Genomic DNA, 24,194 nt, shown 5'->3' on the forward strand with positions numbered 1-24,194 from the left:
TTATAATTTATTTACTGTAAGCAATGAATCAAATTTCAACTTTTTAAATAGAACCAGCCAGTTATTACCATACTGCTAGTTTGTGATGCTGCCTTTTATTTTTATTTATTTATTTATTTATTTATTTATTTATTTATTTATTTATTTATTCATTCATTCATTTATTTTTTTGCTGCCTTTTAATGTACTGAAAGTCACACATAATTGATCTGTTTCTGGATTTCCTATCCTGTTCCGTTCATATGTCTGTCTATCCAGCCACCTGAACGAACTTCTAATTACCGAGGTCTTAAATTATGTTTAAATATCTCATGGACTACCCTGTCCAAGATTTATAATGATTACTCATTTTGTTCAGAATTTACTGTATATTTGCATTAGTTATCTCTTACTGTTTTGTGAAAATTACAACAAACCGAGCAACCTAAACCAACAAACATTTATTTTCTCAGTTCCTGTGAGTTGGGAATTTGGACACAGCTCAGCTGGGCCTTCTGCCAATGGTCTCAGGAGGCTAGTGTCAAGGTAGCAGCTGGGCCAGATTGTTCTCTGAAGTAATGGATTTCTTAATATTAAATCACCTTTGAATTACTGGGATAAATCATCTTTAGTCATGATGTATATTCATTCATGTTCTTTTTGCAAATATTTTATTCAATGTGCCTGCATCAACATTTGAAATTGAGATTTGGGGCATCTCCAGTGGCCCAACAGTTTAGCCCTGCCTTCAGCCTGCGGTATGATCCTGGGGACACGGGATCGAGTACCGTGTCGGGCTCCCTGCATGGAGCCTGCTTCTCCCTCTGCCTGTGTCTCTGCCTCTCTCTCTCTCTCTGTGTCTGTCATGAATATATAAATAAAATCTTTTTAAAATAAATAAATTAATTAATTAAATTGAGATTTGTCTCTAGATTTCTTTTATTGTATAATTATTATCATATTTATGGATCAATATTATTTTACTTCATTAAACTAATTAGGAATTTTTGTTTGTTTGTTTTAAGTAGCAATGAGTTTCTCTGAACTTTAAAGATTTGAAAGAATTTCCCTGTTGAAACTATCTGGGACTGTTGTTTCTCATGGAACAACAAGAACTTTTTAACTATTTTATCTATTTTTCATGAGTATTACTGTTTTTAATCTCTCCCTTTCCTGGCGTCAGTTTCAGCTAGTTGTGTTTTTAGGAAATTATTAATTCCACTTAGATTTTGTAAATTTATCTCTTAGGATTCTAATTTTTTTTCTTTATTTTAGACCTCTGAGAATTTTGTGCATGTGCATTTTCTCATTTTCTTGTTTAGATCAGTGATTTATCTACTTTTTCATTGATTTTTTTAAAGTCAGCCTTTAGATTTATTTATTAGTTTTACTATTTTTCTCCTTTCTAATTTATGATAATATAATTTAATCTTATTATACATGTCCTTCTGCTTCTTTTAATGGCTTACTAATGTTTCTAACTTTTATAGTTGAGCATTATATCATTTTCATTTTTTTGCTTTTTATTGATATGGTTATCTAGTAGTATAACATGTTCTTTGATAACTACTTTAGCTATATCTAAAAAAAAACTATCTCATAGAGATGGATATGCTATGGTCATTATCATTGTTTTTGAGAAATTTTGAAATTTTATCTTCTCCTTTGAACTCTTTGATAGTTATAATATATAACTATTATAAGTATATTATATTATATTATAATGATATAATTATTTGATAGCATATTTTAAAAATTATAGGTGGAAGAGCCATTTTTTACAGTTGTTACTAATTTATACTTTTATCACCCTATTGTCAGAGAATGCTTTTGTTGCTATTTCAGTTCTTCAGTGTTTATAGAGGTTTTCTTTGGAACATAAGATGTCTTTCATTTTTGTCAATACTTATTATGTACTTGTAAAAAAAGTATATGTTCTAACAGATCATTGTTCAAAAGTAGAATATATTATATATATTATACATTTTAAACTAGACTGTATATATGTCTACTTTAGAATATATATATCATATATGTATATGATATATATATACACACACACACACATTTATGTTTTATCTGGATACATATACAACTGGATAGATAATGTGTGTGTATTCCACTTTAGTGATTATATAGTTACCCTTGGATGTTCCAGAGGAGACCCTAAAACCAGGACTGGTGTTGTGCAGGTTGCCTCTGTACAAAGTCCTCCCTGAGACCAGTGGTGAAGGACAGAAGAGGGTGAGGAATAGTCTATGTAAGTGTGTTACTACAGATGCCACTTGACCACACTGAGGCCTGGTGCTTGCTGGGCCTCCCCAAGTATTAAGTAAAGCCTCTCACCCTTGTCCATTCTGGTTGAGTGATGAATAATTATCTCCAATGTTGAGGATTATCCTCAAAGGCTTTTCATTCCTTGTGCTTTGGGGTTGTGTCTGTGTGTTGTCAATTGGGCCCTTGCTGGGGTTGTGATGTAGAATTTTTGTGTGAGGAGATATGTGCCTGAGGCAAGAAGAGCTCATCAGTGGGAGTGGGTCACACTCCACCTGGAACTGTGCTCCTCACATGGCAGACATCCCAGCTGAGGCCCAGAGCTCTGCTTGGGGACACTTGTAACCTCAGAGGCAAGCTGTTTTATGTCTGAAACGTGCTTACTAGTTTCTGGTTGGTGTCATGTTTCTGGTATTGATAATGGTGTCCAAGTGCCCAGTTAGTAGTCTCTCTGTTTTCTTTTTCATCTGATTTATGAAAAGTGTTGCCATATTATTAGGTGAACAAATATTAATACCTGTAATTGCTTGGGATGCCTGGGTGGCTCAGCGATGAGCGCCTGCCTTCAGCCCAGGGTGTGATCCTGGAGTCCTGGGATCGAGTCCCACATCGGGCTCCCTGCATGGAGCCTGCTTCTCTCTTTGCCTATGTCTCTGCCTCTCTCTCTGTGTCTCTCATGAATAAATAAATAAAATCTTCTTTTAAAATACCTGTAATTGCTTTATTGTATATCGTTGCCTTTAGCATCATAGAGTTATGTTTAATACATTGAAATCTAAATTCAATCTTGTTGATCATAAAAGTTGTGATCTCTGTTTTAACTTAGTATTAACATTTTGCTATCTATCTATCTATCTATCTATCTATCTATCTATCTATCTACCTATCTAGCTATCTACATTTTTTAGCAGACTATTTTTTAGAAAAATTTTAGATCCACAGCAAAATTGAGAAGTGAGTGCAGAGATTCCCCATACACCCCCTGCCTCAACACACACACAGCCTCCCACATTACCAACATCCCATACCACAGAGGTACGTTTGTTATAATCAGTGTGCTTAATGCACCAAATCCATAGTTTACATTGGGGTTCACTTTTGATGTTGTACATTCTGTGGGTTTTGACAAATATATAGTAATAACTGTTCCTCATTGTTCTATCTACAGAATAGTTCCACTGCCTTGAAAGTGGTCTGTGCTCTGATGATTTATTCCTCTCTCCACAGCTCCTGGAAGCCACTGATTTCTTTATTATCTCTGTGTTTTTGCTTCTCTAGAATGTCATACAGTTGGAATAATATAATGTGCAGCTTTTTCAGATGGCCTTCTATCACTTAGGAGTATGCATTCAAGGTTTCTGCATATCTTTTCATGACTTCAGAGCTAATATCCTTTTAGCACTGAAAAATATTCCATTGTCTAAATATACTAACCTTGTATTTTTAATCTTTCTGAATCTCTTCATAATATGTCTTTTATATACAGCATAATACTGTATTTTACTTTCTTAACCGTTCTGAAAACATTTTCCTTTTAATAAGTTATGTGAATCCATTTTTATTTACTGATACTATGATAATGATTTGGTTGGTCTCAGTTCCGACATATATATGCATATATTACATCTGGCCTATGCATCTATATATATTTAAATATGTAACATTACATATGTAAAAAATGTTATATATTTGTATATGTGACATATAAAACATTTATTATAAAATTATATAGTTATTTACATACATAATCATGTCTAATTATATATAGTTATATATATAGTTATTATGTATATATAATCATGTCTAATTATATACACAAGAGTCCTTCAATATTTTATTTTTTTCATTTGCTCTCTTTTTTTATAAAGCTTCTGTTATTTTGGAAGATGTTTTGTGTGTGGTAATGATTACTTTTATACTCATATCTTTCTACGAAGCCCTTAATGTTTTTTCTTAGCTATTGCCTATTGATTTTATCCTAGGACACTATTTAAATTAGCTTATAAATTAACTTTTCTCAGCATCTGGATTGAAGTAATACTCTTACCCTAAATACCGTGCAAGATCCTCTCAAATCCAAGCATCTATGGATCAATCTCATGAGCTCTCTCTTTAACTACATAGTAGTTGTACTGATGTTGAATTTGGCAGGCAAATCTATGAAATTTTTCCAGTTTTCAGAAATCTCTTTTCTGTATCATGTTGTCGAGAGAGCACATTCCATTCTTATCAACTAAATCTAAGGGAATTCCTTCTAATCAATGGGGTAAGACCTTCTTACTTTTCCTCCTCACTGATTTAAGAACTGAAGTCCCCTATCACCTTATTATTAAAAAAAAAAAAAAAATCCTTTGTTTCCTTAGGTTCACTGTTCAAGGTATCCTATTGCTTGCCTGTCATTTGTAAAGCTAGATAACTTTTGGATTACACTGAGGTATCAAACTTTTGTACAATTACTGGTTAAATTTAGTCATGGCCACTATAATTGCTAACCATTAAACAAATCATGAGTGTGGCATCTGGAAACAATAAAGATTATGGGAAAGAATTAAGTAATCTAGAAAAGAATGAGGGGATGAGAAAGCAGTAGAATGTTTTAGAGGGAATGATAACTAATCTGGGTACAAATGGAAATGGACAATGCATATTTGCCCTTTTTCTTTAGAAAGAAGCTGCTTTTGGCAGATTTGCTATCTACTCTTTGGTAGGGCTTTATTGTCTGGAGGAACAAGTTCAAATATTTAAACATATAACGTATCTTCAACATGCCAGCATCAAACCAATATGAATGCCAGGGCTTATTGGTTTTTTTTTAAGATTTTATTTATTTATTCATGAGAGACACATAGAGAGAGGCAGAGACAGGCAGAGGGAGAAGCAGCCTCCCTGCAAGGAGACCGATACAGAATTCGATCCCAGGACCCTGGGATCATGCCCTAAGCTGAAGGCAGACTCTCAACTGCTGAACCACCCAGGCATCTCAGGGCTTATCATTTTTAATTATATGATCTCAATGCCCCAACTTTAGGGCATGGGATTTACAGATTTATTTTTTAAATATAAGACCATTAACATGAGAAGCATTATTTTTGTGTATGTGTGTTGAATGATACAGAAATGTAAGACAATGTTACTGCACCCAAACCATTATCTGTCCAGTTCAGCACTTCTCAAAAGCTGAAGCACAGAGACAGTTCAGAAATAAAACTAATTACTCTGAATTTTAGTATGCATTTGATTGAATGTTTACCACTTTACCGCTGTTGAGACATGCAAGCATATTTTTTAACCAGTAATGTAATTTACTTGAGAATCTCATTTCCAATGATGGGATGAAATTATTTTAATTTGCAACAAGGGAGATTTTCACTTTATGTCTAGTAAAGAACTTCTGGACCAGATGAAGTTTATTGCACTCAAGTGTGAGAACACATTACAGAATGGTCTGGCTCCACTTTTCAGCACTTAACACCTGGTAGAGTCCAGAACATTTAGCTTAGAAGCTGAAACTTTTTATTTTGCTCTCATTGAATCCAGGGTATCTGAAAACCTGGGTTTCTAGCCAATCTAAATTCTTAGATATATTTCTATTCACCAGGCAGTGATAGATGGATCTTTCAAGGTCTATATGGGGATTTTTCATCTAAACTCATATGGGGCTTCTTGTTCTCTGTCACCTGCTCTAGGACACACCACAGCATATTTTCATCATTACTCTCGAGAGGAATGCCTTGCTTTGTCCAAAAGCTTATTGGGGGTTGAAAGTGAAGGTTATATATGTTTCAAAATAGGCTTTAGGTTTATGTATCTGAAGAAATAACACTCAGAAATACCATTCTCAGAAATACCACTTACTGGCTGTGTGTACTTGATTCAAACCACTTGGCCATTTTTAGCTTCAATTTAATATGTGTACTGAGAACATCTGCTTTCATATTCCAGGTGCTGTTCTACACGCTTTACATGTATCACCCATTTTATCATCACAATTACTGCGTGATGAAGTTACTTTTGTTATTTACTAATGAGATGGGGCCTACAGAGAGGTTAGGTGAGCTGGGATTTGAACCCGGATGGTATGCTTTCTCTGGTCTTAATCACAATTCTGAACCACCCCGGGAAAGTGTCATGCAGAGCATCTAGCATACAGAAGATATCCAATAAATATGGGTACCTCCCAAAGCAGTAGTATTTTTTTAAAAAGTATTACTGAATTGATGGAAAATAAATCTTCATGAAGAAGCACAATTGGGGAAAAAAAGATTTATTTATTTATTTTAGAGAGCACATGGGTGATCAGGGGCAGCGGCAGAGAGACAGGGAGATGGGTTTTGGCCGGCCAGCATGGAGGCCGGAAGGATGCAGGGCGGGGGCCCTGGTGGCACCTCATTCCTGCAGGTGGCTGAGGCAAGCACAGAAGTCCCTGGGTTGGGCAAGACTGGAAAGGTGCCCTCAGAGAAAGGCTGGAGGGAGTCCCCAGGGCCCCACCCCCAAACCATGCCCCTCGCACTACAGGCCTCCTTGGGGAGACAGTCTCAAGCAAGCTCCACTTTGAGCACAGAGCCTAATGTGGGACTTCATCTCATATTCCTGAGATCATGACCTGAGCCAAAATCAAGAGTCTGACGCTTGACTGACTGTGCCACTCAGGTGCGACAGAAGTACATTTTTTGAAGGGTTGTCTATGGGCCAGGTACAACAGGGTCTTAGACGTGACTTCACAACTACTGAATCAGAAATGCAGGGACTGAAGCACAGGAATGCTCATGGCAATCCTCTAGCAAATATTTTGAACTCTCAAGCTTGCAGGTTACCAAAATGGTTTAATAGATTATGAGCTGGGAGTTAGAGTAACTGGGACACTAATATAATACCTGGTCCATATTTTATTACCATCTGAGACAGCCCTCTATAGTTTGCAACTTGCTTTTGTGTGTGTATTCAAATCATTTTAAAATATGTGCATACATATTCAAAATAATTTCAAAGCAAATTCCCAGGAAATAGTTTATAGCCAGCTTTTAAATACAGCCTCTGCAACCAGCGGAATGACTTATGATAGCAAAGAGGAAATAATCAAATGATCTTTGATCAATCACCATCCTTCCTGCTGGACTATAGGCTTTGTGGGGTTGTAGCCAGTCTCTCTTGCTCCCCCTGTATCCTTATTAAGAACAATATATTATGCCTGCATATAGCTGATATTTAATAAATATCTGTATAGAATTGCATTTTTCCTGCCTAAAACCAGGAAGGTCCATAAAATGTTTTGTTTTGTTTTGTTCTGTTTTGTTTTGTTTTGTTTTACCAGGGCCAGCATATTTATAGTGACTTCCACAGGCAGAGCAAATTCCCACTGGAAGAGTGCCATGCCTTTTAAAGTTTCTGAATTCACCCAGATTTTGCTTTGCCAAAATAATACAAAGCAAAGCAAAAAGACACAATTACATAAAGAGATTCCAAGAACTTCCTGTGATTAACATGTTAACTCTGAGATAAGAAAGTGGCAGAGCTTTCAGATGTGAACTTGGTTGTGATGATGCCAAATTAGGCAAAGACAGAGAAGAGAGGGCATTCGGTCACTGTGTTCCACGGGAAGAAGGTGGGTGTTCCAGTAAATTAGTAAGGAGAACTGGTAAATAACACCACATCTGTACTTCAGTCAGTCCTAAAGTTATATGGATTGTAATTTGCTGTAAATATGGGCACAGAGAGTATGTGTATATTTATATAACTTTAACTAAACAACTGTCACCTATTATCCACCTTCTCATTAGCCAAACTCACAGAATAGTAATTAGGGAGGGGAACCCATGAGCCCTGATCATGCAACAATTTCCAAACAACCTTGAAGATGCCAAAGCTAAAAACTACCGGGTAAATATTTTTCAAAGAATGGTGCTTTTTCCAGGGATCCCTGGGTGGCTCAGCAGTTTAGTGCCTGCCTTCGGCCCAGGGCATGATCCTAGAGTCCCGGGATCAAGTCCCACATCGGGCTCCCTGCATGCAGCCTGCTTCTCCCTCTGCCTGTGTCTCTGCCTCCCTCTCTCTCTGTGCCTCTCATGAATAAATAAATAAAATCTTAAAATAAAAAAAAAGAATGGTACTTTTTCCAGTGCTTTCAAAGTCATTTGATCTTTATTATCTTGTTTTAGAAACAGGTAATTGACTTGAGGAGGGTCAGTAATTTGCTCATCAACATAGCTAGAGAAAAATAAAAATACAACCTATCTGAAAAAAAGGGATTTTCTAACATGGGAGGGTGCCCCTAGGACAACAGTACAATTCCTATTAACAAGTTTAATGGCTTTATTAAGTAAGTCTCTTTGACCCACCTTCTTCATCTTTCAGGGAAAGTGGAAGTGAGAACTGCAACATTCGGGGCCTCGGGATCCTTTTCTGTGTCACTGGTCTCTGTACTAGTTGCCAGCAGGGGGCGCCAGAGCCCTTTGAAAGTTGATTTTTGTCAGTCTTGCATCTGGGCATTCAAATTACATCGCTAGCCTGAATCAAATAATTGCTTGGGGGTTGGGTGGAAGATGTCATAGCTATCTGAGTCCCCCTTTCACTTTCTTAAGGAGGAAAAAAAAACCCCAGCTTTTCATTAAATTGTAAGCGATACGCAGTTACATTGTTACTTGTTAATCAAAACAGGCTTCCCCAATCCAAATACAATTAAAACTGAGTTTTCAGACCTTTATCTCCTCCTTCCTCCTGGGTGTGTGGCCCCCTCTTTGAACACCTGCCGGGAATATTGCTTTGATAGCACTAATATGTGTAGCAGGCCCTGGGTATGGTGAGCGGGCCATGGGGAGTGCAGGAGGAGGTAAGCCAGCCTGTTGATTCAAGAGAAAGTGGTCTGGAAGGTGAGGACAGATGTGGTGGCCTTCTGTGGTGACAGGAATCTCTGCAAGGCCTGCCCCAGGGACAGGAGCAGAATCATTTGCTCCTCAGGTCTTGAACTAAAGAATTGCCCGCCAAGGCTCCTATGCTAAGTGCATGGGAGATTTTGAGGGGTGGGGTGTGGGGGGTGGGGTGAGGGACAGCGGTATGATTTAAGGCTCTTCCCTAACTGTGACATTTCCAAGTGACATGGTAAATCACCCCCTTGTAGAGCAATTACACTTGCAGCATCTTTGACCATCTTGTTAGATGTTTCTGACTCAGTTGAGTATCTTTGAGAATTGTTCAAGGAAATAAAAATGTCAAGCTCTTCGGTCTTTGAGAGTTGGTGAATATTTTTTTCTTATATTAGACTGACTTGGGGAAGAAGACCTCAAAATGAGGGCATTCTATTTGCTCACCACCAAGTGAGAGATAATTTGACGCTTGTATTATTATTGCTTCTCTTTCATAGCTTGGTTTTCGAGGATACTATGGGAGCGGGCAAGAATGCCACTTGCCCCACCTTGGGGAATGCTCTGGGGTGATGGAGGTGTTATCCAATTTCAAATTGGAAGCATGAGTCAGTTCCAGCCAGGTGTGGAGGGGCTTGGGTGGATGTGTTTTGGGCAAGAGGAAGCCCTATGGGGGACACCATGCCCTAGGAGCATGTCGCCCACTTTTCCAGAAAGGCAATGCAATGGAAAATGATCACTGTGCATGACAGTGTTGTGACCCAAACGGCAATTAAATTAATTCATCAACAATATTCCATAGGAGCAAAGAAAGAGTTTAGTCAGATAGAGTTTGTTTATTCCAAGTCAAGAGTTGGGTGTGGGATAAGTCTAGAAAGGATTCTCTATGAGCTGAAATCCTGTGGGGACAAGAGACTTTGATCTGATCTGAAACCTCAAAGGACAATATGTACTTCCACGTACTTTTCTGTGAAACCTGATATCCATAGAGAGTGAGGAGAACAGAAGAGCACCGACCTCACTTCAGCAGGTTTAATGGGGACCATTTGACTTAACTTCACAATGACAGCTCAATTTCCAGCTTACTGTGTTTAACTTGAGGTGTTCCAGACCCACTGTTTTATGTGTGAATGACTATCAGATGCTCTTCTGCAAGCCTTGGGACATGTGTCATGTTGATGTGGAAACATGCCCTTTCTCATTCCCTCCATCTCCCAGCAACACCTAGGAAAGATGTCAGTAGAATAAAACCCGTTTATGAAATCCCTGTTTCTTTCTACTTTAATTACATGGCTACAGAACAGTCTATGAGCAGCTGAAAGGCCACCAGCACCAAAGGAATGCAGTGCTGAGAAAGACCTGATGGAAAGTATCAGGAAAATAGAGCCACACGCCTTCTCACGGTTGTTACTTGTGTGTTAGAGTCCAAAGAATTGGTGTGGGGATGTGGGGCAGATAAGGGCCATCTGCTAGGGAAATTTGGAAGGATTGTGGTAATGTGAATCCCCTGGCTCTAGAGTAGAATCTTTGAGCTTTAAAGGAAATGTAGGTGTCCTACAGTTCAAATCCGACATGTGATAAAAGGGGAAGTGACATCCCAGACAGGTTAACTGAGGCGGTAAAAAAAAAAAAAAAAATTTCCAGGACCTTATGTTTTAACTATTATTATCAACCTTAATTTTGAATGTTATCCCTTTTGTCTCCACTAGATTCACAGCATGGAGGCTTTGGAGACACAGAGATGTTTAAGACATAGTCTCAAGGAGACAACGCACGAAACATTCATGAGACTAGAAATCATACGATGGCAGGAGTTTTGTCTTATTCTGTTCATCCCGGATTTGCCATTGCAAAAAAATGCTTCTTGAGTGACTGTACTGGGTAGTAGGGAAGGACATATGGTGGGGATATCCATGTTGGTGACTTAAAGGTACATCAGTCATGGCATCACAGAAGCTGTTTTGGCAGAGCTGTCAGGGATAAGAGAAAGTCTCCAGACAGACAAGGCAGGGAGAGGTATTTCAGAAAGAAGAATACGTACCTTGTACTTGGAGAACTGTCAAGGAGCTTCACGAAAGAAGGGAAGATATAGGAGTCCAGGGAGTAGAAGAGCCATAGGCATAGACCAGATGATGAAGGATTTGAGGTGAAGGTTCTGGACTCTATCCTATAGCTGTGGTGAAGAAGCAGTGTTGGTTTTTATTTGCCAGTCTCTGACAGACCAGTGGGAGTATGGAGCTTGTGCCACACATGACTCACTATGTGGGTCCAACAGTAGCCTGGATTGACATGTTCAATGACACAAGTCCACTCATCACACACTTGGGAAACATGGCAATGTCGGATGTCCATAAAGTTTGCAAACCCTCGCTCTCAATTTCTGTGCTTATCTTGGCATGGATGTGAGCACAGTCCTCAGCTGTCTCTAGACCATGGACCACACTATGATGGTCCTAGGATGGCTGGGGATGAGAACCACCAGGAATGATCGAAGCAGGGAAATGACTTGATGAGATCTGTGTCGTGGAGGCCATGCTGGCAGCAAGGTGGAGAAAGGTCTACAGGGAGAGATGGAGTCGGGAAGATGGTTCGGGAAACTGGGGCATTAGTTCAGATGAGAGACGGTGAGGGTCCGACCTGGAGTCATGATTGTCCTATGGGGGAGCAGATCATACACTTAAGAAGCATTTCAGAAGCAAGATGCCGGGACTTGGGGATTGTGGAATGTGTGAGGAGACAGAGGGGAGGTTAGAGATTCTGAGAGCCTGGAGGTGTTGGGATCTCGTTAACAGAGGTTTGCGCTTAAAACCTTGAAAGGGGATCCTGAAGACTCTGAGGAAGGTAACAGGTTCCCTCTATGAGGGAAGGGTTTTTCTTAGGACAGAACGAAGATAACACTCAAACTTTAAGAGTCGGAGCCAGCTCCAAGCAGCCAAAGTGGCTTAAACGTGTCTGTGTGTGCGCGTGCACGTATGTGTGTGCACCATAGGTAGAGAGAGAGGCAGACAGACACGCATATATTTTAAATTTGATTGTAGGGATCCCTGGGTGGTGCAGCGGTTTAGCGCCTGCCTTTGGCCCAGGGCGCGATCCTGGAGACCCGGGATCGAATCCCACATTGGGCTCCCGGTGCATGGAGCCCGCTTCTCCCTCTGCCTATGTCTCTGCCTCTCTCTCTCTCTCTCTCTCTGTGTGACTATCATAAATAAAAAAAAAAAATAAAATAAAAAATAAATAAATTTGATTGTAGCAATGTAGTCTTGCAGCAGAACATTCTTCTGCCCCAAAGTCATGAGCAAGATTACAGATTGGTCAGTGTAACCTTACCCTGACTTCCTTTGAGGGCTTCCTATCTTTCCACAGACTCAGAACAAGCCCCAGCAGGTCTGATACAATTAAAACTGCTCTTTAGGTGCAAAGAGCCACCGGTGCTGCTGTGACTCCAGGGACAATGTGATGGGGAGCATGAGGGGTGGGGACTTCCACTTGGGACACTGGCGTCAGGTCTCCTATTACGGAGCTAACGGAGGAGAGAAACGATTCTCAGGGCTTCTCCAGTTTGCAGGTGTTCATTCACACCTAGCACCCCTCCATACTGCTGCACTTCCTACAACTCAGAGGCCCTACCCACTTGTCATGTGTATTTCTAAGACCCTTGGTGGTCCCCCAAACCCGCTGCCAGCACAGGGCCTGAGATAGACTGTCACCCTGGCTGAGGACGGACTGGAACTTCAGCGCTGTGCTGAGTAAGAATGGTGAGAATGTGTATCTTTGCCCTGTCCCTGATCTTAGGGGGAAAGCACTTTGACCTTCAAGAGTGATGTCACCTGCATGGTTTTTGGTCCATTCTCTTTGTCAAATCCAAGTAACTCCCCTCTATTCCTAATCTGCTGAGAGTTTCTATCATGAATGGGTGTTGGATTTTGTCAAAAAGCTTTTTCGGTTGATACAGTCATATGGGTTTTCCTCTTTAGTTTGTTGGAATGCTGGATTACATGGATTGATTTTTGAATACTGAGCCAAGTCTTCATGCCTGGGATACATCGTACTTTGTCATGGCATGTAATTAGTTTTATATGTTGCTGGATTCAATTTGCAAATATTTTATTGAGGATTTTTAAATTTTATTTATTTATGATAGTCACACACGGGGAGAGAGAGGCAGAGACACAGGCAGAGGGAGAAGCAGGCTCCATGCACCGGGAGCCCGACGTGGGATTCGATCCCGGGTCTCCAGGATCGCGCCCTGGGCCAAAGGCAGGCGCCAAACCGCTGCGCCACCCAGGGATCCTCTGTTGAGGATTTTTAAATCTAAGTTCATGAAAGATAGTGTGGGGACGCCTGGGTGGCTCAGTGGTTGAGCGTCTGCCTTCGGCGCAGGGGATGATCCCGGGTCCAGAGATTAAGTCCTGCATAGGGGTCCCTGCTGGGAGTCTGCTTCTCCCTCTATGTCTCTGCCTCTCTCTCTGTGTGTCTCATGAAAAACTAGATAAAATCTTAAAATCTTAAAAAAAAAAAAAGATATTAGTGTGTAGCTTTTTGTGTGTGTGTGTGTGTGTGTGTGTGTGTGTGTGTACAGCCCTTTCTTTATTTACTATCAGGGTAATATCTAATCAAATGAGTTGTGAACAGTTCTCCTATTCTGTTTTCTGGAAGGGCTTGTGTAAAATTGGTGTTATTTCTTCTTTCAATGTTTGGTAAATTTCTTCAGTGAAATCTTCTGGGCTTGGAGACTTCTTTTTGGGGAGCTATAAATTACAAATTAAATTTCTTTAGTGGTTATAGGACTGACTATTCAGGAGCCTATTTCATCTTGGTTGAATGATCGTAGGTTGTGGTTTTTAAGGAATTGGTCCATTTCTTCAATGTTGTCAAATTTATAAGCAGAAAGTTATTTGTATTACTCCCTTATTATCCCTTTAGTGGCTGCAGGATCTACAGTAATATTCTCTGTTTTATGCCTGATATTGGTGATTTGTGTCTTTTCATCTGGTAACTATCAGTCCTATGAGAGGCTTATTAACTTTATTGAAGAAACCGTCATTTTGTTTCATTTATTTTCTCAATTTCAAGCACATCTATATCTGCCTGTCTTTATTTTTTTTTCTGTACTCATGCTTGCTTTGTTTCTATTTTGCTCTTCTTTTTCTAGTTTCTTGAGGTAATTTTTTTTGAGGTAAAAATTTAGATTATTGACTTGAGACCTTTTCTCTTTTCTACCATGTTAAGTGCTGTAAAGTACCTCTCAGCAAAGCTTAGGATGCACCCCACATATTTTGATATGTTGCATTTTTGTTCAGCTCTTTTTTTATTTCTTTTGAGACTTCCTTTTTAATCCATGGATTATTTCAAAGTGCATTGTTTAATGTCTGAGCATTTTGAGATTTTCCTGTGTTTTTTTTCTGTTTTGAGCCTAGGCTTGAGTCCATTATGGTCAGAGAACATACTCTGTATGGTTTCAATTCTTTTAAATTTGTTGAGGCTCATTTCATGGCTCAGGATACAGCCATCTTGGTGAATACTCCACTGGTATTTGAAAAATATGTGGTCTATCAGTCACAGTTTTATTTTTTTGCATTTGTACTTGTGTGCTCCTTCATTGCTCCTTATATACATATTATTTGAAGCTCTGCTCCCTTTCCAAATTTTCCCCAACCTTTTCTCATTTTTCTTCTATTTAATACATTCATGTTTTACTTATCCTTACCATATGCTTGCTGCCCATTTACCTCTGCTTATCTCCTTCCTGACATGTGGAATGCCCTCCTTAGAGTTCTCAGTATTTTAATCTGCCCATGATTCAATTCCTATCTTTCTTAACTTCTAGACCTTTCCATCCAGTAGGAAGTATGTGAGCATTAGGGACCTCCACAATCCTTCTTTCTTTTGTTTTGTTTTGGGGAAGAAATTTTGCTAGATTTGATCACAAAATCACAATTTTGTGATCCTGTGCCTGTAGGGTAGTAGGGTGACAGTAGTAGTAGTAGGGTGACAACTGCTGACCTCATTGCCTGGCACCTTTCCTGGAATCCCTGCTGACATTTCACAGCTGTACAGCACCTCTGCTTGCTCCCTTCCAGGCCCTGATGACTGTTTTCAGGGTTCCCTGACCTGTTAGTTGTCCCTCTCCTGTTACTCATCTCTCAGGAGTGATGCTGGTCCAGACATTCCAGATCAGAAAGTGCCCCAGTCCCAGACTCCCTGCTGGGAGTTAGAAATCTAGTATCTCATTCTACAAAGGCAGTGAAATTCTCCCAGGAGCACTGGTCCTGGCTACTCTGTGCTGATAACAAGCTTCACTGTCATCCAAGGAATGAGGTCCCTCTTGCCTTCTTCTTTCTTAGCTTGTAGTAATGGCAGCAATTCCTTTAAACCATATAATTTCTCCTTATTGCATCTCCTATGTATTTAAAAAAATACATAGATATGTGTATTTATATATACATATATTTATACACATATATACATATATTTATACAAGTTTATATACATATATTTTATACACATATTTTATGCATATTTTATACATATAAATATATATGTATAAAATATATATGTGTGTATATATTTATACATATGTATATTTTAAACTGAGGCTATACGTTTCTCAAACTGTTTTCCCAATGAGAGGCCAGGAGATTAAATTGCCTCGGGGTAACTCAGACCCACCAGCTGTTGCTGCTGGCTTCCCGTGATTGTCAGTGACTTCATTGAAAACGTATGTGTGATCTTTCAACATGTCCACAAGTGGAAGGGAAAAAAAAGACCTGCTGCTGGAAAAAAGTTTCCTGATGTGTCACTAAGTGCATCCACATGATGAAACGGGATCTCAGGACAGTCATTTCAAATGACTCCCTGGCCCACGCTTCCTCTTCTTTTGATTTTAGCAGCCAGATTCCAAAGCTTTGCCACACAGAGAGTAGAGTCTTTAAGCTGTGCAAGCATGGGGTTCTGGAGGAAGGCAGGAAATGTGAGCAACGCTGGGCCACCCATTCAAGACCCATGCCAGGGCTTTCATCTGGGCAATTTCTAAATTCCTAGCCACTCCATTTCTAGGCATGATTTCAGCTCAGTTCATGCATTCTTCTGGCAAGCGATACTGAATAATGGCCTGTGGATAGAGCGGCTTCTCTCAGGGAGCTTACAGTCTAGGGGTTCGTGAGATATTGCCCTTGTAACTATGACTGTGAAATGTTGAAGTGTCAGATGCTGCAGAGAATAAGGCAGGTGGAGGAGAGCCAGAAATGTCTCCTTGAGAAGAAGCTGACTCAGCAGTTAAATTTGGTGCACTCTTATTTCACTCAACATGCTTGAGCTTTTGCAAGCCAGTGCCTGTGCTATGTGTCGTGAATACAAATATAAATAAGACATGGCACCTACCCTCTCAGCCTCTCCATGGTGGAGAGAGATATGTAAATACGCAATGAAAAATATGTTGTCACAGTCTGTGGTATAGATACATGGAATATACACAAAAGAGGAATATACATGTCTCGAAACTTCACAGACCTGTCAGAGTAACACAAACTCTTCTTCTTAGGTGTGTTCTAGCCCCTGATTTATCTCTACCACACGACTTGTGACCACAATAGCAATAGCCATAGCTATTGAGGTTTTGCACGTGTCAGGCAGTATCCCATTTGCTTCCTGTGTATTATTTAACCATGGCAACACCACTATGATGTAGCTTTTGTTGATAGCCACATTGTACAGGTGATCAAACTGTGACTTTGAGATGTTAATCTGTCCGGGTCATGCCAGAAGTTAAAAAAAAAAAGGGGGTGTGTGGAGCCTGGATTCCAATCCAGACTCTAACTTTTCTGTTCAATTGTCTTCCTGGAGTTAGCCAGGAAAAGAAAGGAGAAGTGTGTTCCCCAGACTGAGATCAACCCAACCGTAAAGGTAAAGAGCCATGGAAGGGCATAGCCATCCCAGGAGTTACAGGGTTCATTGTTTCTGAAACCCATCGTGCATCTGGGGAATGAGGGATGGAATGAGGCTGAGGAGAGGATACATAATGGATTTTGATAAACCTCTTTTTCTGAGGTTTTATTCATAGTCATGATTGATATTCTGAAAAGCAATTTTTTTTTTTGAAAAGCAATTTTTGTCAGGTAAGAAGAAAATGAAGAAAAGAATTCCATACATTAAAAAAAATCAAGAAAATAGTGAAAAACAAAACTGAATGGGTCAGAAAAAGTGAATAGCATACTTTAAGTGTAATTAGCATCGTGTGGGGGATAAACTCGTACAGAAACAGGAGCTCCCTAAGAGCAGGATTATTAATAATAGTAGTGATGATAATACTAATCAAGTATTATCTGTTTTATTCAGCAATGCCTAGAATAGTGTCTGGATCATAGTAAGTCCTCAATAAATACTTGTTGACTGCATGAATGAATGAATGAATGAATGAAGCTAATAAGATGGTTGGACCCAAATCATAGAGGCATCTGAGAACTATGTTAGCAGAGATTTCACATTTATTTTTTTCTCTGTAGAAAGATTTTGATCAATGGTTTTTGATATATGTGAATCTAAGAAGAATATTTTGGGTTACAATGGGCACTCTAGATTATAATCATCTTTGGCAAGACTGCAAAAATGGACCATTTAAGGGCTTTTGCAGAAGTAGAGCAAAGCATGAAGGTTGTTCATTATTTTGAGCAATGTTTGAGCGACCCATTGATATGGAGATGTCCAGTAACCAGTGAAAAGATTAAGTCTAGAACATGGGGAAAGGTTATAGCATAGAGAGAGAATTGTGAGTTCATTCACACAGCGATGAAACAGACTGAGGAGGAACATGAAGGAGATGAGAGAACAGACTTTGGGGGACTGACTGCGTCCCTGGGTGGTGGAAAACTTGGATCCAAGGAGGGACGGTAAGATGAAATAGTTATAAATGTTGCAGAGAAGCACTCAGAATAAAATGATGGAAGGTGGATTGATATTTCAAGCACAGGAGAATGACCAAGGCTAAGCACTATAGAAAGGACAGATAAATGATATGAGGATGGGGAAGATCCCTAGAACTTGGCACTGAGATGGCCAGTAGTGACTTAGAGCCAGTTGTCTGAGGGCTACACCACATTCCTAAGAGTAATGCAGTGAAAGGGAGAGGGTCCTAAGAATGTGTTAGACATGCTTAGGATGTTTGAAAAGGAGAGATAAAAAGAGAGAGAACAAAAATAAAAGATAATAATGATTGTTTTGTTTTCTCAATGGAAACTCTCCAAATAATTAAATAAGGAATTAGCCACAAGGGAGAAATGAAGAATATGAAAAGAAGTATCAAAGGAAATAGCTAAGAGTGGAGAGGAACACAGATGGAGCAACTGGGCTGTATAGAAACAGTGTTTCTTCTGTAGACATTAGAAGAAAGTGTGGATTAATTTCGAGAGAATTTATTAAAGGTCTTGGCATTCTTTCTGCAGTAGTAAGATCATTTTGAATGAATGAATGAGCCTCAGACTTCTTTTGGTGAGAGTTGTCTTGGAAACCATAAATCCAGCTTGTGGAAGAGATTGACTAAATATTTATTGGCTGAGTGAATTAGAGCATGTATGAAGAAAAGAATTGATTCATGCTGAGAAGGTAGAGTTGGGATCATAACTGTGTGTGGAAAATGGGAACCTCATTGTGGAAAGTAGGAACTAGGCATGACTAACAGATGCCTCTCTGCATTCTGAGCCCAGTCAATGCTGCATGTAAGTTTGTACTGTTGCCGATTAGCTTCCATCTCATCATTCTCCCAGTGGTACTCAGCAGGCCTGGTACTACAGGGTGGACATTGGAAAGGCAGACAACAAGAAAGGTCAAGTTGGGAGGGTAGAGGCTTGCAAGATTGATGTTGAAACAGGTCCTCCATGATATCCAGCCAGCAGGGACTCAAGAAAGATATATCTGGCAAGGGAGGTGGTGGTGGAAGTAAGGCCAATGGGAAATTTTAGTGGAAATGAAGAAGTGGAATGCAGAAGAATAAAAATTTGCTTGCATTTTTTAAAGTGAAATTTATCAAAAGCTTTCATTCCAGGATTTCTTGTATTTACTACTCCCATAAAGGGATAAATGTCAGTATCATTCCCAGTATTGCAGAAGGAACTGGGATATACACAGTTGACTAATTTGCTCAACATCATACAACATGTAAATTTTAGAACAGGAGCTAGCACCCCAAGCCATCCAATTCCTGAATCTGATTTCTTAGTCCCAATATCATAACAGCACCTTAGGTTGTATAAAAAAAAACATAAATCTCAGAATCTGAAATCCTAGAATTGGATTAGTTGATGGTAATGATATTTTAAAAAGTCTTGTGTGTTAGGTGGTTGAAGGGCTGTGAAAGTAAAGGTTAAAGATTTTTTTTTAATCTCTAGATACTGGATCAACATTGAAATTTCCCTGGTTGATTACCAGAAAAACCCAGGCATGTGGAATTCTCCTGTATACCCTCCTCTCCCCTTGTAATCATGAGTGTACATGCAGAACAATTTAGATTTCCAGAAGCTGAGTTAGCGTCTGTGTTTTGGAAAGCTGCACAAGATGCCCTAAGGGCCTTTTTGCTTCCCTTACTGGTCCTCAGTGGGTTCCCCTGGGTCAGGTGAGGCATCCATTGCACTTCAACAGCATAAAGAGTCCTTCATGCTCATGGTTGAACAATTTTTTGGGAAAAATAAGGACTAATGTAATCCTAACTGTCTGGTTTTTAAGTCAACTGCTTAATTAGGAGTTTACCACTTATTGGCAATTAACTTGGAGTTTAATGGACCTTGTTCTTCCTTGTCATTAGCTTGACCACACTCTGATAGTTTTGTCTTTTTACTGAATGTAACAAGTCCTAGACAGACACATGTTTGCAAAAGATAACCCAGGTTTTATAGATAGTTGTTAAGACTCTTAAGGCCAAGGAATTGAGAAAATTTTCCACGTACTCTACCCAAGTCAAATAGGTTTCAAAAAAAGAGAAGGATGCCACCAAAGTGATCACAGGTCCTCATTTTACAAGTGAAGAAACAGGCTCAGGGAAGCAGAAGTTTTCCTTCCCAAGGACCTTAGGTAGTCAATACCATAGCTTGCTTATGAAACTTATGAAACTTTTTTTTTTTTTAGCAAATTCTTTGATAACCATGGAAAGATTATCTAAAGTTGAGTTTATAATCCATTTTACCTTTCCAGTTAGTAACAGACCCTAATATTTACTGGGACACATTGCTGCTCCACCAAATCTCTCACCTTTCCTTTCAATAAGGTGAGGCCATGTGACTACATTTTGGCCAACGTTACATAAGCGTTAGTGTCAGTAGGCTCTTCTAGGAACTTTCTTTAAGAGAGAAGAGGCTTGCCTTTCTCTCTTTACTCACCCATTTTGCTTCTGGAATATGTTTGTAATGTCTGACTTTAGAAAGAAATTTGGAACCTTTGGATGTTGGGGGAATGAAAGCCATCCAGAGGACCAAATATAGCAGGATGATAGTATTTGGCATCAAGGAGGCAATCTATCAGCTCTGAAATGCCCATCTCAAGACTTTTGAAATGTGAGAAAGAAACTTTTCTTTAAGCAATAATTTTCTAGATTTCTTTTACTGACAGCAAAACTTAATCCTAATGAACTCTTATATGTATGACTTTCTACCTTGGAAGTACTACTCTAATGTTGCTTTGACCTCTGGTGTTTGAATCAATACCCAGATACTTTGTGTTTCCACCTACTTTTCTATGGGAATCAGTAATCTTGGGATCACGGCAGCTATGACAATTTGAAACATTCCTTGTTCCAAATCATCTGTTGTGATGTTTGGGTCTCCCACACTCTGGAAGAACTAAAGAAAAATAGGATGTTTGTGGCAAGGTAAATACTGTAAACCAGGATTCCTGTGATTTGGGGCTCCTCAATCTACTCCAGAGTTATCAAAAATTAGAATTTCCCTGGGTCTCTGACTTTCTATAACTGCTTGTAGCTTCAGTGGTCCCTCTGGAGACTCTAAGAAGGTTGGTGACAAGAATTAATCTGATCTTGACCAAAGGAAGCATTTTCCATGTATGACATATCCACGTGTATGGAGGACTTACACACACAGCTCCAGACTGGACCACTTGCAAGAATGAGAGTGAGAAGCAATCTTGCAGCATTCTAGATTCTTTCTCTGGAAATATCCCAATAACCATTAACTATGTGGGAGCAGGGGCTATGACAGAGTTGTTCCCTCAGCACTTGGCCCAAAGTAGGTCCTTTGATGAATGAGTTAAGAGAAAGAAGAAAGCAGAGAGAAAAAAGAAGATACAAAAGGTAAAGAGAGAAAATTCTATGTATTAAATGGTGTGTCCGCGTGTGTATATGTGTGTGTGTTTAGATCAGTTTTAGGTAAAACTTTTTGATAACTAGACTCCTCTGTTTCTCACTCAAGGTTCTCTCAATAACTGGTGAGTTTTGCTAATGAGGACATTCTCTTGAATTCAGGGTGCCAATGCCTTTTACTCAATTAATCTCTCCACTCAGTAAACTCTGCTGCTGGTTTTAAAAGACCCCAGGTATTGACCAAACATATTCCTCAGAGTAATTAGCTTTAACCTCTCCAACCTTCCTTATCTCTTTTGCAGCCCCACATGATGGGGATTTCTGCAGCTTCCTTGAACTCCTCTGTAGGGAGTCTTCTTGAGGAAATAGTTTTCATGAGGTGCCTTGGGGATTTGTCAATTTCTATGAACACTTGGCAGGCCTCAAGGCAGCTGGCCTGTGCCATGAAGATAGCTCTCAAAAGACTCCCATTTCAAAGATCTTTGTTGAAGAAAGACTGGAAGGCTCAATCTAGTCCCCTGGACTCCTGCGTAGTAATGGAGATGATAAGCTCATGGAACCCAGGGAGGTGGCAGGAAGTCACCAGCTGATAAGCAGGAAGGACAAAGGTTAATGGTGGGCTTATGTCTCTCCAACTTAACTGCAACCTGTAGGCATAAAGCTACCTCTTTGAGCTTTGGCGCAGCTAGCCCAGGATAAACCAATGATGTTTCCTTTTAAAAATCATGGTATTGCGATATATAAGTCCCATATCATACAATTCACCCATATAAAAGTATATAATTCAGTGTGTTTTAGTATATCAGTACTAATACCTTCAAAGAGCTGCTGATAACTATCAGCAATCTCACTCAGCACAGGGTGAACTCTTATTCAGATGACTTTGCCAGAGTTTGTTTGGACATTCCTGAGAACTGCCTTCAGAGCGTACAGCACTTTTTTTTTTTTTTTTTTTTGTCTTTCCTATGGTGATGAATCTATTCTTTGAGGGTGGAGTAGACTTTTTGGAAACAAAATGTTATTCAGAGCCAATTCTGTTGAATGAAGGCTGGGATCAAGCCATGTAATAATGTTTGGGGTCAAAAACCAAAGGATGGATTTAAATTTTTTATTTATTCTTTTGTGTGGCTTGGAAGCGGGTCCTAAAAAATAAAAAAATAAAAAATCATTTAACTTTAATCTCTCAAGCTGGTATTGTTGGATTAATTGACCAATTTTCTGTTAAAAGGAATAAAATAGCTTTTTTTCCCCCTTATTGGACATGGTCTCCTGACTAGAAAGAGAGTGGTACACAAAATGTTGGGTCAGGAAATCAAAGGGAGGAAAATCTAGGTCTCACCACTTCTTACTAGCTGTTTGACCACAAGTCACCATCTGTTCATTTCTACTCCTGTAATTGAGGATAATACCATGTACCTTAAATATTAGGTGAAATCATACATTTAAGTCTGCTTTGTATACATTAAATTGAAAAACACTGTGCACATGAAAAGGGAGAGTATCTAGTCCTAAAATGGCACCTCAAGAAAAAAAAATACCTTACAGAATTGAAAACCATGAGTGTTAAGGATTAGGTGGAGATTTTGCCGGGAAGCATCAGTTTCTAATAGCACCACATTTGGGAAAGTGTTATTACTCTGGCTCGATAATTTTGATCAACTTGTCCTTAAGAAGCCCTCAAAGTTCACTTAGGATACATTTTCTGTGTTTCTCTCTTCCTACCCCTCCCCTACCTAACTCCCAACCATCCTCCATATTCCAAATATCACTTCTTCATGTATTCCTTCCTTCCTAGGTAATACCGTCCTGACACATAGTGCCATCAAATATACACTTCTCTTCTATGTAAATCTTTTTCTGTTTACTATTATGTATCAATATTTGCCAGAATCTCTGTTTAGGTCAACTCTACATTTCCAAAACCTAGCACTGGCATGAGTAAGTATACAACAAATATTGATTAAGTCTACAACCAGATTATTCTTTCTCTAATATGCTTAAGCTTCATGGGATAGTCCACATAAGAGTTCATGTTGCATTTTTCTAAAAATTATTATGTGGTAGTAAATTTAGAGAAGAGAAAGATCTTAATTTAATGGCCACATTCTCCTGAGGGGGAAACTAAGGCTTAGAATTGTTGAATGTTAACAAATGACAAGAATGTACATAAAAGCTTCCGTGTATGTTACCTGGAGCCTGGCACAAAGCAGACGCATGTTCATAACCAGCATTTTGTTGTCTTTCTTTGAACATGTACCAGGCACTTCGGTATATGCAATCACATCGAATTGTAACAATAGCCCTGCGAATAATGACTGTGCTGTTGGGCTAACTTGAGGCTTGAGTCACCCTCCCATGCATCCTCTATACCAGGGCTCCCACTCAGACCACCTCAAACAACCAGTAAATGCACTGTGCTTTTGCCTGCTGCCTCACAGCCACAGATTCAAGTCAAGCACCTCATGCCATCTTCCAATCAGATCAATAATTTAGTCTTAAAAGAATTCTAGACCCACCCACCACTGCCTTCAATGATGTACCATTATGCCAAATTATAAAGGAAGTGACAGAGGCTCAGAGAGATGGCATGGCTTCCTCAAAACCACACAATGTGTAAATAACAAAACCAGGCTGCAAGCCTACTGCCACAGTTCCAATTCTGTTTTTCCCACAAAGACTGTCTGAGTGAGTGAATGAGCTCTTGGGAAAGAATGTGAGTATTCATTGAGGAACCTCCACACAGTTTTCCAGAGTAGCTGCACCAGTTCCCATTCCCACCAACAGTG

The sequence above is a fragment of the Canis aureus genome, chromosome 14 (assembly GCF_053574225.1).
Source record: "Canis aureus isolate CA01 chromosome 14, VMU_Caureus_v.1.0, whole genome shotgun sequence".
NCBI classification, from domain to species: domain Eukaryota; kingdom Metazoa; phylum Chordata; class Mammalia; order Carnivora; family Canidae; genus Canis; species Canis aureus.